The following is a 21,480-nucleotide window of genomic DNA, read 5'->3' as shown; positions in this document are numbered from 1 at the left end:
ACCCGAGAGCGGAGCGGTGTTAGAGGTTGACGATGACGATTCTGAAGGAACCGAGGATACCCAGCACGCCCTTGAGGACAGCGATGTCCAAGAGGAGGAAACTGCTGAGGATGACGCCTTTCTCAAGAGTAGACGTCATAAGCAGGTGCATGATGATCTTATCACTTCGGCTGAATCAAGTCCTAAAGGAGGAGATAATGATGCCGACGAAGCTGCTTTGCCTCCTCCTGCTAAGAAGGGTTCAACCAGTTTCTTCGTGGACGAAGATGACCTAGATTTGTGAGCATTTATACTCTTGTTACTTTCATTTCTTGTCACCTTGTATGCTAACTGCACGCTGTACTCAAACAGCTCTGCCGCTGATGATGACGATGTTCCTCTCGCAAAGAGGGCTAAACTAGCTTCTGAGAGAGCAGCATCGGCTAAAGAATCAAACCCTTCTCTTGCCAAGTCGACACCTCCATCCCGAACGGGTGTAGAGAAGGTCCCAGTGTCGAGAGTTATTCCTTCCGATGATGCTCCCACGCCGCCGGCTGGCCGCGATCACGTAAGTACTTTAATCTATCAAGCTTTGCTGAATTTCCATCATCTTACTCTTCTTGACTTTCTCCTGGCTGCAGCCAATTTACGCTACAGTCGATGCTGTGGCGGATTTTGCTGAACAATTTACTCGTCTCGAAGCCGAAAATTCTCAACTTCGGAAGGCCGTCAAATCTTCGGCTGATCAGGTGGTCGAAGCCAACAGACTTGCTGCCGATGCCAAAAGTGAGAATACTTCGTTGAAGGAAGAAGTAAGTCGGCTGAAGCGTCAAATGAAGGATGACCAAGATGCCAGGCGTGCAACAGCGGCTGCGATTGATGAGAAGGAGGGTGTCCTCCGTGAATCCATCAAGGGTTTACTGGGTAAAATCCTTGTAGTGCTCCGCCTCTTTCTTGATGCTTTCTCCATTGATTACTAATATTCTCTTTTTCAGAGGCCGCCAATTTAACTGTCAGTCGTCGTCATCAGCTTCGGGAGGATTCTACGGCCGACGCCTTGTCACTTGCTGCTGAGTCAAATGTCCAGATCCTCAGATTGCTGCAGAAGTCCAAGGGAGCGCTGTCGAAGTTATACTCGATGATCTTCCCTAAGGCGAAGCTGGACAAGACTCTTGACGAGATGGCTGAAGCCTTCCTTATCGATCCCTCCGAACCTGTAGAGGTACTGAAACGTCGCAACCGCTTGTTTGGTGCGGTTCTTACTTTTCAGTTGCTTATGGGCCACGGGATGGGATCGGAATTGGAAGAGTTTTCTAAGGTGCTGCCTGTTGATGATGAAAATCATCTAGTCAACCTTGAGCCTTTCAAGAGATCGGCAATAACTTGTGCCAACCGGCTTCTGAAGTTGGTGGATGAAGCACAAGCCGAACCTGCTCCTGAGTCAGCCCCTGGTTCAACGTCGGCTAACCCTTGAACTGTTATTTGATTTGTTGTAAATATTCTCGTAACACTTTTAAATTCGGCTCTGTTGCCAAACATCCTTTTGCCTGTATGATGTGCACTCAATGCTCCCGATGGGAGTTTTTTCTTTTTTTTATATTAATGCTTGGTCTGAAGTGAGGACGTGCTGCAGATTCCTTCATCTTCTTCCCGTGCTGAGCTCTTTCCAAATTCCTCGGGTAACGATGAATCAGGCCTTGTTCGTCAGTTACGTGATCAGGTGTCTAGTCTAAATAAAGACATTACTTCCCTTCGTGCGATGGCTGCCTTAGTAAAGAAGAAGGGAGAAATAGCGACTGCCGTTGAGCAATACGCTCTTGATGGTCTTCATGTTGCTACCGAAAGTTTGAACTATGAGTATTAGCCTGCCTTCTGATTCCAGGTATAGCTTGAATGTTCTAACATTCGTTCCTTTTCCAGTCGTGGCTTCGGATGCAGCTGAAGAGGACAGGAAGATTCATGAAGAGGTTGAGGCGATGACCGACGTTGCGCATCCAACACATGGTTTATGGCAGCATCGTCCGAAGGCCGTCATTATGGCAAAGTTCAAGTACCGGGTGATGAAGGCACATTACTATTTTGACAAATACTATGCCCTTCTCACGATGGTTTGGCACACCTTGTTTCCTCTGGATCAGGCACCCGAAACTTTGTCTGGCTTGTTCACCCGATTCAAGTCTCCAGAAAGGATTCGGCTGCTAGTGCGGAAAGAACTTCTAGCTGGTGCTGAGCTTGCTTTTGCTTCCATATTGGCATGCCATCCATCTTTAGATTTAAGAGCTGTGGCTAACACTGAAAGGGATTTAGGCCAGTACTATGATGTTGCTAGAGGTCCTGCTCACACCATTGTTTCTCGGATGGAATCATGTCTCGAGAAGGAACTGAAGGCCCACTGGGACCGGGGATCCCGATTATGAATGTAATAGCCTTGTATTTCACATAAGACTGTTTGCTGCGTACGCTGCACGCTTGGATTTGATTGATATTTTATTGTCGAGTGCGGCTGAGTGATCAGTTCAGCCTGCTTACTCGACGACTTCGTTGTATTTTATGCAATGTGATTGCGAAGTCGATATGTAATTTATGTGAAAGTTCGGCTTCGTCACACGGTGCACCTGTTTGAGCCTTATCTTAATGTAACCATCGACTGCAGCACTCGCGTATTTTTCGAGGCTTGGATTGGTTGTTTTTGTGTGTCATTAATCTTAGCTCTCGTAGAGAGTATTTAATTAATGTCATCGTGTGAACACGTTTTTTCTGGGCCAGTGCTCCCGATGGGAGTTAGAGCCGATGGAAACGGTTCCGAACGCTACGTTCGGGTGTCAAAGCCTGAAGCAAGAAAAAAGGGTAACAGAAATCTGATTAGATCTTTATTCATAATGCAAAGTAACCTTGTAGGCCATTGAAAAATAATCGTATTCTATGTATAAAACCATCGCAAGTGCGCGATGTTCCACGGATTCTCGACATCTTTTCCTGAGGCTGGATTTTTGAGCCGATAAGCTCCTCCTGGTATCACTTCGGTGATGATGTATGGTCCTTCCCATGGGGATTCCAGCTTCAAGGGTCTTTTTTGCTTCAGCCGAAGTACCATATCTCCAACACTGAAATTTCGACTGCGTATTCGTCGACTGTGATAATTTCTCAGTGCTTGTTGGTAGACCGTTGTTCTTGCCAAGGCAATATCTCGTGCTTCATCAAGGAGATCAACAGCATCCTGTAGCGCGATATTGGAGGAGGACTCTGTGTACGCTGTTACTCGAGGCGCTTCAAATCGGACGTCGGCTGGCAGGACTGCTTCGGCTCCGTACACCAAGAAGAATGGAGTGTATTGAGTCGACCTGTTGGGGGTGGTTCGCAAACTCCACAGCACAGATGGTAATTCTTCAACCCAGGCTCCGGCTGCGCCTTTAAGACATTTCTTTAAACCATCCCCTATTAAACCATTGATCCTTTCCACCTGACCGTTGGTCTGGGGGTGAGAGACTGATGCGAATTTCAATTTGATTCCTCCATCATCGCAAAATTTTCTGAATTCCTCAGAATCAAAGTTGGTGCCATTGTCTGTGACGATGCTGTGGGGCATACCGAATCGACAGGTTATTCCTTTAAAGAATTGGACCGCCGTTTCAGCCTTTTGATTTCGCACTGGTACTGCCTCAATCCACTTAGTGAATTTGTCGACTGCAACCAGTAAGTACGTGTGTCCTCCGGGTGATGATCTGGGCAACGGTCCAACTTGATCGAGTCCCCATTGAGCGAATGGCCATGCCAAGGGTATTGTCATTAAATCCGTTGCAGGAGCATGTGGTTTCGACGAGAAACGTTGGCACGCATCGCACTTCATGACTAGATCCCTAGCATCCGAAGCTGCTGTTGGCCAATAAAATCCTGCCCTGAAGGCTTTTGCCACAAGAGCTCTGCTCCCTGCATGATGCCCACAGGTTCCTTCATGTATCTCACGTAACAGTGCTTTTCCATCGTCAATGGCGATGCACCTTTGGAAGATCCTTGAGATGCTGCGCTTGTAAAGCTCACCATTTATTACTGTGAAGGCCTTTGATCGTCTGACGATTCGCTTAGCTTCCACAGAATCTTCTGGCAACTCTTGTTTCGATAGGTACGCTAGGAATGGTTCGGTCCATAGAGGCTCGAGGAGGAGAACTTGTTCGGAAGAAAGGACTGGAGATTCTTCAGCCGAAGGTTTTTGTAGTGAGCTTTTTTCCAATTCTTCACCCGATGATTTTCCAGACGGCTTTTCTTTAATTGATCTTTGAGCGATCACTTCGTAAAAAACTCCATCTGGGATGGGGGAGCATGTGGACCCGATGTTTGCCAAAGTGTCGGCTTCCTCGTTGCAGCTCTGCCGATGTGCTTAAGCTCGCATCCTTCGAATTTAGCCTCCATGTTCTGATACAGCTGCCGATAAGCAACCATGTTATCACTGACTGCATCGCACAGGTTCATTGACTGCTGGACCACCAAGTTTGAATCTCCGTAGATCTCTAGGCGCGTAGCGCCACATGCCTTCGCCATTTTCATTCCGTGCAGCAGTGCTTCGTATTCTGCTTCGTTGTTTGTCGGCAGGGAGAAATTCATACGTAGTATATACTTCATTTTATCTCCTTGTGGTGATATCAGCACTACTCCTGCCCCTGCTCCTGTACTCCGCTTTGACCCATCAAAGTACATCACCCATGACCCTGACATGTCGGGTGTCGCTGGTGTCTGTGATTGGATCCAATCTGCCACAAAATCTGGGAGGATTTGGGATTTTACCGCTGTTCGGTTGACATAAGTTATGTCGTGTGGTGCTAACTCGATAGCCCATTGAGACACTCGACCTGTGGCTTCCGGGTTGGTCATTATGCTCTTTAGGGGTGCTTCGCTCACAACTTTGATCGGGTGCTCCGTGAAGTAGTGCCTCAGCTTGCGAGCCGACCTCCATACTGCATATGCCAACTTCTGGTGATGAGGATACCTCTGTCTTGCGGGGGTAAGTACTTCACTGAGGTAGTAAACGGGCCTCTGCACACCGTGAACTCTCCCTGCTTCTTCTCGTTCGACAACCAAAACGCTACTGAAGACTTGAGCTGTAGCGGCTATGTACATCAGTAATGTCTCCTTTTCGCGCGGAGTTACGAGCACCGGGGAGGTCGATAGGATTTTCTTCAAGTTGTCGAAGGAATCTTGTGCTTCTTTTGTCCACTCGAACTTTTCTGACTTTTTCATCAGGTTGTAGAAGGGCAAAGCTTTCTCCCCTAGCTTCGCGATGAACCTGCTAAGCGCTGCTAATCGGCCTGCCAACTGCTGCACTTGGTGCAGATTCTTTGGCGGATCCATGTCGAGAATAGCTTTGATCTTCAAGGGATTAGCCTCGATTCCTCTGGCTGATATGAAGTACCCGAGTACTTGTCCTCCTGGCACTCTGAAGAAACATTTCTTGGGGTTTAGCTTGATTCTGTACTTGTCCAGATTGTCAAAGGTTTCTCGCAAGTCGTCGATGAGTGTGGCTGCGTGCTTTGTTTTCACCACGATATCATCGATGTAGACTTCAATGTTCCTCCCGATCTGTTCCGCGAGGCAGGCTTGCATGCAGCGTTGGTAAGTAGCTCCCGCATTTTTCAACCCGAAGGTCATGACGTTGTAACAGAAAACGCCGTGTGGAGTGATAAACGCGGTTAATTCCTGATCCTCCTTCTTCAATTTGATCTGGTTGTACCCGGAGTATGCATCAAGGAAAGAGAGACGGTCGCACCCGGCCGTAGAATCGACTATTTGATCTATTCTGGGCAATGGGAAGTGATCTTTCGGGCAGTGTTTGTTAAGGCTAGTGTAATCAATGCACATGCGGAGGGCGGTGGTGTCCTTCTTCGGCACCATGACTGGATTAGCCACCCACTCAGATTCCTTAAGCTCTCGGATAAATCCCGCCTTGCGGAGTCGATTAACTTCTTCACCGATTGCCCTTCTTTTTGGTTCGGAGAATCACCGCATCGACTGTTGTACTGGCTTGGCCGTCGGGTCAACATTTAGGGCGTGCTCAGCGAGTTCCCTGGGGATACCTGGCATGTCGGATGGCTCCCATGCAAATATCTCCCAGCGCTCACGTAGGAACTCGAAGAGCGCGCTTTCCTATGCGACAGCTAGGTCAACCGAGGTGTTGACCGTTTTCTTCGGGTCAGTAGGGTGCACCTGCAGCTTCTTGGTTTCCTTTGTAGTGTCGAACTCATCAGATCTTGCGTTTCGATTGTCGGCTGGTGGCTGTGTGTGATCTGTGGTGGCGTCGATCGCGTTGAGTTCTTCTTTGGCTCCAAACTTCGAGGCGATCTTCTGAAATTCCCTGTCGCAGTTATCTGACCGAGCGAAACTGCCATGAACGGTTATTGGGGTCCCGTTGTTGCCTGGCATCTTTAATTTCAGGTACGCATAATGAGGCACGGCCATGAATTTGCCAAACGCAGGTCTGCCGAGGATGGCGTGGTACTGAGATTCCCAGTCGACTACCTCGAATTCGACCCTCTCTTTCCTGAAGTTACTGGGCGTGCCGAAGACTACGTCCAACGATGTTTTTCCCAGCGAGTAAGCGGGTCGAGTCGGTATGATGCCATGGAACCCTGTGTCGGATTCTTTTAGCATGTCGACTGTAAAACCCATCGCCCTCATCGTGCTGGCGAATAACAAGTTCAGGCTGCTTCCTCCGTCCATAAATACTTTGCCCATATTGTATCCCCCAATCTGCGCTTCCAGGACAAGGGCCGCGTTACCGGGCCTTGGGACGGCCTTCGGGTGGTCCGCCCTGCTGAAGGTGATGCTCTGCTCCGACCAATCGATAAAATCTGGCGTATCCATCATGGCCACTTCTGCATATTTTACTTCTCGGGAGAACTTTTCGATTTCTCTTTTTGAAAAGCTGGTTTTGTGGATCATGTTGATTTGTCCACGCAGTGCTGGAAATGCTTCGACTTGTACATATTCATCTTTTTCCATTGGCTCGTATGGTTCTGGTACATATGGCTCTGGCTGATGACCATAGGACTTTGCTTTCTCTTCCATTATGCGGACTCTTGATGCAGCTTCGGTTCTAAGGTCGTCGCAGAACTGTCGAATCTCTAGGAAGTGTCGGCAGTTCCTTAATAGATGGCTGGACTTCTCCCGGCCATCCTTAGGATCGAAGTAAGAGTGAAGATAGCATGGCTCCTCAAGTTGCTCTGTAGCTGAGAGGTGTGGAGAACGGGTGTGTCCTCTGATTGACGACATGTCATAGCATCGGGAGTGGACTACTGTTCTGCCCTCCTCTTCACGATGTGAGCTCCTCCGTCTCTTCCTTTGTCCAGCTGCGGTGCCGGGACTTTCACGGATGCTTTCTCGCATGCCTCTGGGCGAGGTCTCTAAGGTTGCTGCCGAAGGGATACCCTCCTGGGGCACGACCTTTGAGTGGGACGCACCGGCGCCGGGGAGGCGAAGAAAACCTCCGGAGTCGACGATGAAGTGGACGCCACCGAAAATAGCTTCCGCGTTGCGAGACGATGCCATAGGGTTCGGGTGAAGCTCTTCGCGGTACGGTACGAATTCAAAGGATCCGCAGCGGACCGGATCTCTTGGCTTTGCTGGCGTCGGCGACTCAAGTAAGAACGCCGCAGACGTAACTGGTACTGCCGATGACCTGCCTTGTGCCGACAGGCTCCCCACAGACGGCGCCAATTGTCGAGGGTACTCCTCGTCAATGCCCTCCGATAGGGGCTTAGGGTTGACGGAATCCTGTAGGCTGACACGAGGCATCGGTTCACAGACAAGCGGGGAGAGCGATTTACCCAGGTTCGGGGCCCTCGATGAGGTAAAACCCTTATGTCCTGCCTGTCTGTTCTTTGATTATGAAAACAATGGGTTACAATGGGGTGCCGAATAGTTCGGCTAAGATCTAGGCGAGATTGCTGTTGCTAGGGTTACCTAGCTCTAAGCTTTTCCTGGCTAAGATTGCTAAGATTGTTCGTGTTCTTCGGCAGCCCCTCTCCTGGCCTTTATATAGGAGGCCAGGTCTCAAAAGGTCTAACCGAATACGACTAGATTTACAGTAGTTTAGATCCAATCTTTCCTTATTTGTTCGCTTCCTTGTCTTGCCCGTCAAGGGATCTTCTGGTGCGCCGACCTAGTGGCCCATCTAGCCTTCGGGTGTCTTCATGGGCCTCCAGTTGGTCAATACAGGATAGGGCAACGTCGGTTACTCGAAGGGTAATGCCCACGTCAGATGTCGACTTTTCCTTTCTTCCCGTTGGTGTTTGTCAATTATTCTAAGACTGATGGACCATCATCTGCTTCCCCTACTACGTCTCGCTCAGAACGGATGTCTGGCGAGGTTTTCCTCAACGATTCTTCGTGTGCTAACTCAAATCTCTTAGAATTAACTGAACTTCGCCAACAACTCCAAGCCATGAAGAAACAATCTCTTATTGTTATGGAACAAACCCACAAATCTTCTGAGCGAGAAAAAATAGCTCTTCAGCAAGCTCAAGAGTCCTTGAAATTAAAAGAGTCTGCGGTTGCCGAGGCCTTACAGGCCACCTCTCGAGAAAATTATATGCTTGATCTGCTGACTGACGCAAGTCTGGATATGGAGGGTAAGTTCTTCCTTTTCTGTTCTCCTTTTCTTGTTAACTTGGACAGATCCCTACAACTCCTGAACGTTTGCAAGACCTGTCGAATGATTCTTCCGAGAAAAGGGATTCCTCAGTCCTTGTAGGGTCCCATATTGAAGGAAATGCAAGCCCGAAGATGAACATGACGATCCGATGAATCTTGAAGCTTTTTCTATCAATCCTCAATTCTCTGCCGATGATATAAGTGATACAGCGGGGTCAATGTATGACGACGACACTGATCGTGCTGCCTTTGTTGATGCAGCTGCGGAGAACCCTCAAAGAGATAGTCCGGCGGCTTTGCCGACGAAGATGATCTTTACGATTTGTAAGTCCTTGCTTCTCTTTCCAGGATTGGGTTCCGACTTTGCCATTTGTATTCGATTCTGACTTTGCCTGTTTCTTGCTCTTGTAGTGAAGAGGGCTTCATCGAGCCTCCGACCAAGAAGGCCAAGTCTGGTGCCAATATGCTGAATTCAGCAGCCTCCGAAGCTTCGACTCCTGCTGTAGCTCCCATGGCTCAAATATTGACAGCTTCTTCCCTTTCCAAAGGGAGGGAGATTTCTTTGACCGCCGCAGTTACAGCTTCTCCTCCAGGGAAACCTGTAAGCTTTTCCTGCTTTAATGATATATCCATGTGCGACAACTTCCTTGATCAAATTATAAGTTAGTTGATAATTAGTTCTTCGTCTAATAATCACTCTTCCTTTTCTCTTAAGGATTTGCGAGCTGTCATTTCTTCTCTGGAGGCCTTCGCCTCCCAATATACTTCTCTGGAAGTTGACAAGGCCCGGCTACAAAAGGAGGTCGAGTCTTCTTCTTCGAAGTTGGAGGGTGCGATAAAAATATCTGCCGAGGCTCGCCAGGAGGTTGATTCCTTAAAGGATGAACTCGAGGGGCTGAAGAAGAGGTTGAAGGATGAAGAGGCATCCAGGCTTGTTGCCGAAGCTCGAATGATCGAAAAGGATGATCTTCTTCGCCAGTCTTGTTTGGCCTTGCTCAATAATTCCCTTTTCGCTTTCTTTTTGATTTTTGCCTTATTGATATCATTTTTAGTTAGTGAGCTCCTCCTCTTTTGCTCTTTGCAGAGGCTGTCGACATCCCTGCTGAGGTTCTGGATAAACTTCCGAACAATTATCTGGCAAATGCTTTGTCGATGACCCTCGAGTCTCACCATCTTTTTCAGGACCTCCTTCAGAAGGGTAAGGGAGCCATGGCGAGGATGCATTCGATGATCTTCCCCAAGATTGATCAGAATAGGACCTTGGGACAGCTGATCGACGCTTTTGCCATCAACACGAGGGAGGTTATCGAGGTATTGAAATGTACTTCGCGTACCTACGGTGCCCTCCTAGCCTTTCAGCTTATGATGGGTCATGGCTTCAAAGCCAATATTGAAGAGATGTCTAAAGAGCTGCCGAAAGAGCAAGATGGGCGATTTGTTGACTTGGGTTCCTTTAAGACCTTGGCACTTAAGTGTGCTCGCCAGCTCCTTGAGCTGGTCTCGGCAAAGAAATCGTCCATTGGACCAAGCTTGTCAAACCAGACCCAGGCCCCTTGATTTTATTTTTGTAATCTTGCTCGGTTGAAACATGTCCTGTCATGAAACTTCTATGATTGTAACAAATTCCGTGCTGGTAATGTTGCCAGTGTCCTCTTGCTATAACACTTTTATTCGCACGCTCCCGATGGGAGTAAATTCCAGTGTTGAATCCATATAATCCATCATGCCTTGTAACAATTTTTGCAGGTTTTTCCTATGCCTTCATTTACCGATGATTCTTCTGGTGCTTGTTCTGAGAGTGATCGACTCCACCGCATGAAGGATCGAATCGCTCAGATGGAAAAGGATATGCGCAGTACTTACGCCTTGGCTGCTATTATCAGGAAGAAGAACCAACTTGCGGTTGACGCAGAACACTGTGCTCTTGCTGAGTTGCATAGAGCCACAGAAAGTTTGAACTGTAAGCGCCCTTGTCCTCTTGCTCCTTGTTTTCCATGAAAGACATCTTCTTATCTTCTTTCGTTTCTTTTTCTAGTTATAACTCTGAACCCAGCTGAGGAGAACAAGCGGATTCACAAGCGCGTAAACGCATTGGCTCAACTATCATCTTTAGATGAGGTTTTCTGGAAAGATCATTCGAAGGCCTCCACTGTCGCGAAGTTCCAAGACCAAGTCCAGCAGGTCCACCGCTTCTTCGACAAGTGCTATAAAGGATTAAGGGTGATCTGGAATATGATGTTCCCTTTGAACGCGGTCCCTCCCACGCTGTTGACTTCAATATCAGAATTTAGTAACACCAAGAAGATCCGAAGCTTGGTTCGAGCACAGCTTCTTGCAGGAGCTAAAGCTGCACTCGCCCTTGTCCTTGTATGTCATCCTTCAGCGGACATGCTGGCAATTGCCAATGTGGTAGGTGAGGTAGAGCCGCTTTACCTGAAGGTGGACCTTCCCGCCGCCATCGTTATTGAAAGGCTTGAAGGAACCTCAATGGCAGCCGAAGAAAAATAGGCTCCACAGGAGTAATTCAAAGATATGCCCCTATTGTAAGTAGAAGGCCTTGATACTTGCTGCATCCAAATGTTCGGATGATTATGGTTAAACTGTTTTATCGGCAGGTGTATATACATGTACCTCTTCCGTGTTAATGCCTGTTGGCAAATTTTGGAGTAAATCTTAATTACTCATTTTTACATCTGTATTATGATGTATATGTATGTTTGTCGGTAGCAAATTATTTGAGTGATCAGCTCGTGTTGCGGGTCTTGCTAGACTCGTTGTATGTGCAACTTTGGTTTCAACCGATGCATGTCTTGACAACAGCTCCCGAATAGATCGGTGGCACTAGATCTGCCGATGACTCCATCGCTCTTTGATACTTCTGTAGTTTAAAGTATCGAGTGTGGGTCATTTTCGTACGTGTTTCATGATCCTTGCTATCTCCGGCACACTTTGAGGCATCTATAGCGAAGGAAAAGAGCGAGGTCCCCGTCAATTTGCATCATAGCACTCGTAATTTCAGAGGCTTTTTTGGAGTGCAATCTCTGGGCGTATTTTCCATCAGACCGATGTTCGTTGTAATCTAAGAACAAACTTCCTGACGATGTAGTTCGGGTGTCCCGAATTACTGCAATTCTTCAAAGAAACAAAACTTGAGTCTTCATTAATAAAGTAAGCGAAAAACTAGGGGGCTAAAATGAGCCCTTCTGAAAAGAGAAAAAAACTAAATATAATGCTATCCATCCCTTTAAGCAAGAGGAGGGTTCTTCTTATCTTCAGGCTTGTCCGACGTGCCAGTGGTTTGGAAGCATCACTGGTTTCATCAGGAGTTCTTGTGGCGATTGCCAGAGTTTTGTTTTCTTCTATAATGATCTTTCTGTCAGCTGCCGAGGTTTTCACTGTCGAAGCTTCCAGGGCAAGGTCGGCTGGCTTCTTCTTCGTTTTCTTGACACGTTCATCTTCCTTACTATCGAGTGCTGAAGATTTTTAAGGGAAGTCGACAGGTTCCTGTTTTAGCCCGAACTTCGCAGCAATTCTCTGAAACTCGCGATCGCAATTATTTGAGCGTGAAAAGCTTCCATAAACTGTGATGTTTGTTCCATTGTTCCCAGGCATTTTCAGCTTGAGGTATGCATAATGCAGCACAGCCATGAACTTGGAATAAGCTGATCTTCCGAGTATAGCGTGGTACTGCGATTCCAAGTTTACTACTTCGAACTCGATATTTTCCTTCCTGAAGTTGTCGGTTTTTCCAAAGATGATGTTCAGGTAAACTTTGCCAAGAGAGTAAGCCGCTAAGGTGGGGAGAATTCCGTGGAAATAGGTATCTGTTTCTTCTAGCATCCTCATCGTGATTCCCATGCTTTTGATCGTGTCGAGGAATATCAGGTTTAATCCGCTTCCACCGTCCATGAAAACTTTGCTCATCTTAAACCCTCCGATCTGCGCCTCAACTACTAAGGCAGCGTGCCCTGGCTTTGGAATTTTCATCGGGTGATCCGCTCTGCTGAACATAATGCTCTGAGATGACCAGTCGATATATTCAGGCATATTAGCCATAATGCTTTCTGCCAGATTGATTTCTTGGGTGAGCTTCTTCATATCCATTCTCGAAACACCGGTCATGTGAATCATGTTCATTTGTCCACGTGGTGGCGGAAAGAACTCATTAGAGTTATGGGGCTGAACTTGCTGGACCTGGTGCTGAGGTGGGGGTGGAGGTGTGATTGGCTGATGCTGCTGCTAGATGAGCTTCTGCATCTCGATGAACTGTCGACAATCTCTGAGCAGGTGGCTTGACTTTTTCTTGTTATCTTTAGGATCGAAGTACGCGTGCAAGTATCAAGGAGCGTTTATCTGCTCAGCGAAGGGTAACTCGGGGGTCCTCTGAGGTTGTGGTTTGTAGTTGCCACGGTTCCCAGAGTTACTCCGATTGTCGTCATGTCGATCGTCTCGCCTGCCATCATACCGATCATCTCGTCGATCGGAATATCCCGCGGCTACGAAGTTGTTGTCATCGTAACTGCAGTCATTCCTTTTCTTACAACGATACCTTCGACCACCCGAATCATGCCTCGGCTGATCATCGTCTTTGTCGTCACTACGTTGTCGAGGCCTTCGTACGTTGTCTTCGCCATCAGCCCAGCTGTTGGCGATTTCCATTAACTTTGTTATAGTCTTCAGCTTCTTGCGCCCAAGCTCCTCTATGTAGTTTCACGTAGAATGCCATCGCTAAAGGCATCGATTGCTCTATCGATGGAAACATCTTCAGCGGCGTTCACGAGTTTAGTGAACCTCCCGATGTACGCACGCATCGACTCCTTCGGCTTCTGCTGGCAGTGCCGTAATTCATCGATCCCAACAGGCCTCTTGTATGTTGCTTGGAAGTTTGTGACGAAAGCATCCACTAGGTCATCCCACGACTTGATGGAACCCTTCAGCAGGCCTCTCAACCAGGCCCGTGCCAAATCTTTCAGGTAAAGTTGCAAGCACTGCATTGCTGCTATCTGATTTCCTTTGTGCAAGATCACAGTCTACAAGTAATCATCTATCCAAGACCTCGGCTCCTGTTGTCCATCATACTTAGCGGCATCAGTAGGAGTAGGTTTGAACCTTTTGGGTAGCATTGTCTCACGGATCTTGTAGCTTAAGCAATCAGCTCCCCTCATCTCACCGTCGTACTCCTAGCTCTCTCTGAGGTGTCGCTATCGTACTCCTCCCTTGCGGCTCGCCGTCGGCTGGCTTTGTCGATTCTATTCTGGGTGATTTCGTCCCGGGCATCCCTTGAATGGTGCTTCGAGCCGCTGGCTTGGAGCGTGAGCTTTTCCTTTCGTGGAACCAGATTGTCTCCCAAGATTGCGAGGCTTTCCAGGGCGCCCCGATGAGCTTGAGCCATAGAACCTTCGGGTCGTTGGTTGATGAGGTACGCTGCGAGGTTGGCAGTTGCTCCTTCAACGGTTTTTGGCCTTAACATACCCGCAGTGTCCGTAGTCATGAAGGACTTGGATAGGTTTGACGTTATTTCTCTAGCATCGTCCTCTGAAAGTCGAGATAGCCTTGATCAATGCCTCCCTACACTTTGGCTTCTTCGAGACGCGCTTCCTCGTGAGCCCCTCCGCCGTTCACTAGATTGATCTACTGCTAACAGACGTCTTTCGAGGGTGGCCTACTCGTTCGATAGTCGCTCCCGATTTTTCTCCAAGATAGAGCGATAGGCATTGAGGGTCCCAACCGAAGTTCTGGTGGGAAGCGATGTGTTATTAAGTACTGCTGCTCATTCTTCCTCCGCGATGGTGTAATCGTTGTTGTTGTTACTGGCGCTATTTTCACCATTGTATCGTCTGCTGGAGCGAGGGGTGTGATCTCCTCCTCCTCCGTTTCCCGTGTTTCCTGCATTATTGGCAACATAGACTTGATGACGCGCTGCTTTCCAGGTGGCCTCCTTGACAACGCTGCTGACATTGTCCTCTCCCGACAAATACCTGGCACTGTAGATGAACGGTGTGTCACTCGATCCCAATCCGTGCCTGGTGTCGCAGTTCAGGCAGTAATACGAGGTCATCTCCGATGATGCAGGGTTATCGGATCCGACCGACATCGAAGACATCGATCGAGGAGTCGATGGTGGAGACGAATTCGTCGATTCTGTCAAGCCAGCCGAAAGATCAATTGACGATGACATGATCGGTCCTGCGGCCGGTGAGGGTGATTTCCTTGCCGATCTGGGGATGCACGGTTCCAGCAGATGAAGGACTCCTTCCGCGTTGATGTTGCAGTGGACGCTCCCGAACGTCATATCCATGTTTCCTTGTAGACCCGAGAAAGTCGAGCGACAATAGTCGATGTGCGGGGTGAACTCATAGGAGCCGAATAGGATCGGACTCCCCAAGCTTGATGATGCTGACGGCATCGACGAAGCTGCCGACAACATGGTTGGATCTGCCGATGACGGATCTTGTGCCAACAGGCTTCCCACAGACGGCGCCAATTGTCGAGGGTACTCCTCGGCAATGCCCTCCGTTTGGGGCTTAGGGTAGATGGAATCCTGTAGGCTGACACGAGACATCGGTTATCAAACAAGCGGGGAAAGCGATTTACCCAGGTTCGGGCCCTCGATGAAGTAAAACCCTTACGTCCTGCCTGTCTGATCTTGATTATGGAAATATCGGGTTACAATAGGGTGTTGAAGGTTTCGGCTGTGATCTCATTGAGAGGCTAAGTAATACGGGGACCTAGCTCTGGACTTATGGTGGCTAGAATAGCTAAGATTGCGTGTGTCCCTCGGTAGCCCCTCTCCTGGACCTTATGTAGGGAGCCAGGTCTCAAGAGATCTGTCCGGGTACGACTAGGTTACAAAGGACCCTAGTTCTAGACTTTCCTTATATTCTTCGTTTCTTCGTCTTGTTCTTCAAGGAACCTTCTTTGGCATCGATGTAGTAGACCATCTTGCTATCGGGTTCCTTCATGGGCCTCCAGTTGGGCCGTACATGATAGGGCAATAACAGTTACCCGAAGGGTAATGCCCACATCATGAGTAGGCTCCTTCTTGGATGCTACTGCCGAAGATCAACGTGTTGATGCAAAATCCGAAGTTCTTCTTCGCCTTTCTCAACAAAACAACTCTAGCTTCTGGGCTTCCCCAGATCGAACCCGACAAATTGTGTGATTCCAGGATCGAACTGGTCAGGTGCGGGAGTACCTTGAATTCTGCACAAAAACTCTGGCCATGGTTTACAAGGCCATGTTTCCTCGGAATCATCAGCCAAAAACCCTTCCTGAATTGATGAATAAGTTCAAAAGTGTGGATCGAATCCATGGTTTTGTGAAGGCCCAGTTACTTGCTGGTGCTAGATTTGCCATGATCATGCTACAAATATGCCACCCGAAGTTGGACATGTCCAATACTGTTGAGCTTTGCCATGCCAGACTAAAGAAACGAAGGAGAAACATCAACAGGATTAACGACGAGGTGATGCCTGTAGCCGATAAAATGATTGAGGATCTTCTTCGGATGGATACTGAGTATTTCTCCGAGAACCATTATGCTGATTCCATGGGTGTTCCCGCGGAAGGCGACAGGGTACACATAGATGACCTTATATAAGATGAATGAAATTTTTTCCTTCTGATGAATTTTTTTTAACAAAGAAATATTTTATATATTGCGAGAAGTATGTATATTGCGAGAACAATGTGTATTTATTTTTTCTTCCTTCTCTAGCCCCCGAGTATTTTAATAGACGTATGTATATTTATTACTTGCTAGGTGTTGTAACCAAGGAAAATAATTTGTGTTTCATATATTGTAAAGATCGAGTTTATTTTGTCGGTTTTGTGAGTTGCAAATCTCCAAGCCTCTCGAAGAAAAAGATGTATATCACCAATATCTTTACTATATTGTAGAAACGCAAGCCCGCCTCATTAAAAACCTTTCAGCCTCACTCGGTGCCCTGAAAGGAAAAGAGTGCGTCTGAAAACTCGCGAGCTTTTTCAGTAGAATGTATGTTTACATGCGTATTTCTATTTTGACTTCTATGCGTAGAAACGCCGAACCTGCGCCACGTTCCATGGATTTTTCTCTGCGACCCCTGTCTTCTTGTCCTTTATTCTGTACGCTCCTCGTGCGATGACCTCTATGACGATGTAAGGTCCTACCCATGGCGACTCGAACTTTTCATGGCTGTCTTGAGTAAGCCGAAGAACTAGGTCGCCCACTTGAAAAGACCTTGGACGCAAACGTCGACTATGGTAATTTTTCAAGTCTTGCTGGTACTTAGTGACTCTTGACAGCACCTCATCTCTAGCCTCATCAAGTGCGTCGACATCGTCTTCTAGTGCTTTTCTCGAAGTTTCTTCATCATACTCCGCCACTCTTGGAGAATTGTGTTCTATTTCTATCGGGAGCACTGCCTCGGCTCCATGGACCAAGAAAAACGGGAGTTCCTGTGTTGCTGTATTGGGTGTTGTTCGTATACTCCATAAGACGCTAGGCAACTCTTCTGGCCAAGTGTGTCGAGCTTTCTCCAGAGGTGTTATCAATCGTTTCTTGATGCCATTGCAAATGATACAGTTTGCTTTCTCGACTTGACCATTGGTTTGCGGATGCGCAACTGACTTAAAGTGTAGTTTGATGCCTACCTCTGCGCAATATGCTTTGAATTATTTGGAGGTGAAATTGCTGCCGTTGTCCGTGACAATGCTATGAGGGACGCCAAATCAAAAAACGATACCTTTGACAAAGCTTACAACCGATGCTGCATCTCGCGAGTTTATTGGTTTTGCCTCAATCCACTTGGTAAACTTGTCGACAGCCACGAGCATATATTCATATCCTCCTGGCCACGCCTTATGTAGTTTTCCCACCATATATATCGAGGCCCCATTGAGGGAAAGGCCATGACAAGGGTATTGGCATTAACTATGCTACCGGATAATGAGGTTTTGCTGCGAATCTTTGGCACGCATTGCAAGTACGCACTATGTCCTTTGCATCTTCTATTGTTGTAAGCCAGTAAAATCCTGCTCTAAAAACCTTGGCTGCTATCACCCGACTGCTTGCGTGGTGCCCGCATACTCCCTCGTATACATCCTTCAGAATAACTCTTCCTTCTTCGGGTGTAACACATCTCTGCAATACTCCCGATATACTTCGCTTATACAACTCTCCTTTTACCACAGTAAAAGCTTTGGATCGTCGAATAACTCGCATGGCTTCTACCGGTTCTTCGGGTAGTTCTTTCCTTAGGATGTATGCTACGTAAACCTGCATCCAAGGAATTTGCACCATCATTACCTTAAGATCCTCGATTAAGGTTGATCCTTGCTTTATTGTTATGTGATACGCGTTCAGCACGCGTCCGTTGGGAACCCCAAGAGGAAGGTGTGATGCGTACAGCGGCAAGTTTTCCCTCAGTAAGAAACCAACACTACTAGGAAAAGGCCTAGCCGTAAGATGGGTGTTAGTGGCGCACCAGGAGGGCAGTGCGCCACTACTACTTAGCAGTGGCGCACCGGAAAGTGGTGGGCCACTATTAAAAATGTAGTAGTGGCGCACCTCTCCTGCGGTGCGCCACCACTAAGTTTGACCATGGGTTTGACCCAGCCTTATACATAGCAATGGCGCACCGTGCAGAGGTGCGCCACAGCTATTTTTTGTAGCAGTGGCGCACCTCTACATGGTGCGCCATTACTATGTAAAGAGGAGGATGGACATGTTTGGGCATCACTTAGTAGTGGCGCACCATGCTTGGAAAAAATAGCTATATGTCATCTAGGTTTAGTGAAAATTGGAAAAAAATGAATTTGGAAAAAATAAAAGAAACAGATAGAAAATTCAAAAAATTACATCCTTTGAAATGCCCATGTAATATGTCATCTAGGTTTAGTGAAAATTGGAAAAAAATGAATTTTGATATATTATGCAAAATGGCGTCATCTTTCGGTAAAACGGGTTTTCTGGTTGCATACGACCTCCGATGAAAAACTTTTTTATATCAAAATCGATCTACGCGAAATTTCCTATTCGAATTCAACGGCCTGCGGCCATTTGGAGAAAAAATGGATTCGTCAAATTCAAAACAGAAACAGGACTTTTTTCAGGTTTTAGATTTTGGGCAAAAAATAGAAAAAAAATAGCGGTGGCGCACCCATGCCTTGGTGCGCCACTGCTGAGCTTCCCGCCCACGAATTTCAAAATGGGAGGAGCCGGCAACTTAACCCCCTCCTCCCTCCTCCCTCCTCCCTCCTCCTCCACATATTCTCCTGCTTTCATTCTCCTCTCCTCCTCCTGCTCTCCACCTCTCCTCTCCTCCTTTCACTCCGGCGACCTCCTCCTCTCCTCTCCTCCTTTCACTCCGGCGACCTCCTCCTCTCCTCTCCTCCTTTCACTCCGGCGACCTCCTCCACTATGTCGAGCTCCAGTGACCTTACTTTCTGGCGAGCTCCTCCACTATGGTGACCTCCGGTGACCTTACTCTCCGACGACCCTCCGGCGACCCTCTAGCCTCCATTACCCCTGGCCTTCATCCTCTTGTTCATCCTCTCCTACATCTCCTCACCTCTCTTCACCTCTCCTACGTCCCTCATCCATCATCACCGGCGGCTAGGCTAAGAAAAATGAGAATGAACATTGCACAAATAATTCTAGCAACAAGAACGAGAAAAAATAACGAGCCAAAAAAATTCGAAAAAAATGTGCCAGATCCAGATCCAGATCCAGATCTAGAAATTTCAAATTTTAGTAGTGGCGCACCTTTTTTCTATCCAGTGGCGCACCTCAGACGTTTAGGAGTGGCGCACCATGAAGCTAGTAGTGGCACACTACCTGGTGCGCCACTGCTAAGCCAAATAGCAATGGCGCACCACTAGTGCGCCACTACTAAAAGTTAGCAGTGGCGTGATAGTAGTGGCGCACCACTAGTGCGCCACTGATGGGTAAAAGTGGTGCACCACTGATTGCCCTTTTTCTAGTAATGCAAGGTTTATCGAACTAGTAGGAGCCAAGAAGCACGTTGAAGGTTGATGGCGGCGAGATGTAGTGCGGCGCAACACCAGGGATTCCGGCGCCAACGTGGAACCTGCACAACACAACCAAAGTACTTTGCCCCAACGAAACAGTGAGGTTGTCAATCTCACCGGCTTGCTGTAACAAAGGATTAGATGTATAGTGTGGATGATGATTGTTTGCAGAAAACAGTAGAACAAGTATTGCAGTAGATTGTATTCGATTAAAAGAATGGACCGGGGTCCACAGTTCACTAGAGGTGTCTCTCCCATAAGATAAATAGCATGTTGGGTGAACAAATTACAGTTGGGCAATTGACAAATAGAGAGGGCATGACAATGCACATACATGATATGATGAATATTGTGAGATTTAATTGGGCATTACGACAAAGTACATAGACCGCTATCCAGCATGCATCTATGCCTAAAAAGTCCACCTTTAGGTTATCATCCGAACCCCTTTCAGTATTAAGTTGAAAACAACAGACAATTGCATTAAGTATGGTGCGTAATGTAATCAATAACTACATCCTCGGACATAGCATCAATGTTTTATCCCTAGTGGCAACAGCACATCCACAACCTAGAACTTTCTCACTTTGTCCCATTTAATGGAGGCATGAACCCACTATCGAGCATAAATACTCCCTCTTGGAGTTAAGAGTAAAAACTTGGCCAGAGCCTCTACTAATAACGGAGAGCATGCAAGATCATAAACAACACATAGATAATAGATTGATAATCAACATAACATAGTATTCTCTATCCATCGGATCCCAACAAACACAACATATAGCATTACAGATAGATGATCTTGATCATGTTAGGCAGCTCACAAGACCCGACAATGAAGCATAATGAGGAGAAGACGACCATCTAGCTACTGCTATGGACCCATAGTCCAGGGGTGAACTACTCACTCATCACTCCGGAGGCGACCATGGCGGTGAAGAGTCCTCCGGGAGATGATTCCCCTCTCCGGCAGGGTGCTGGAGGCGATCTCCTGAATCCCCCGAGATGGGATTGGCGGCGGCGGCGTCTCTGGAAGGTTTTCCGTATCGTGGCTCTCAGTACTGGGGGTTTCGCGACGAAGGCTATAAGTAGGCGGAGGAGATAGGTCAGGGGGCCACACGAGGGCCCCACACGCTAGGTCGGCGCGGCCAAGGGCTGGGCCGCGCCGCCCTAGTGTGTCGCCAGCTCGTGGCCCCACTTCGTATCATCTTCGGTCTTCTGGAAGCTTCGTGTGAAAATAGGCCCCTGGGCGTTGATTTCGTCCAATTCTGAGAATATTTCCTTACTAGGATTTCTGAAACCAAAAACAGCAGAAACAAGAATCGGCTCTTCGGCATCTCGTTAATAGGTTAGTGCCAGAAAATGCATAAATATGACATAAAGTATGCATAAAACATGTAGATATCATCAATAATGTGGCATGGAACATAAGAAATTATCAATACATCGGAGATGTATCAGCATCCCCAAGCTTAGTTTCTGCTCGTCCCGAGCAGGTAACGATAACAAAGATAATTTCTGGAGTGACATGCCATCATAACCTTGATCATACTATTGTAAGCATATGTAATGAATGCAGCGATCCAAACAATGGTAAATGACATGAGTAAACAAATGAATCATATAGCAAAGACTTTTCATGAATAGTACTTCAAGACAAGCATCAATAAGTCTTGCATAAGAGTTAACTCATAAAGCAATAATTCAAAGTAAAGGCATTGAAGCAACACAAAGGAAGATTAAGTTTCAGTGGTTGCTTTCAACTTATAACATGTATATCTCATGGATATTGTCAACATAGAGTAATACAACAAGTGCAATATGCAAGTATGTAGGAATCAATGCACA

This window comes from Lolium perenne, chromosome 5, assembly GCF_019359855.2.
Source record: "Lolium perenne isolate Kyuss_39 chromosome 5, Kyuss_2.0, whole genome shotgun sequence".
NCBI classification, from domain to species: Eukaryota; Viridiplantae; Streptophyta; class Magnoliopsida; order Poales; family Poaceae; genus Lolium; species Lolium perenne.
Note: the sequence above shows the minus strand (reverse complement) of the source record.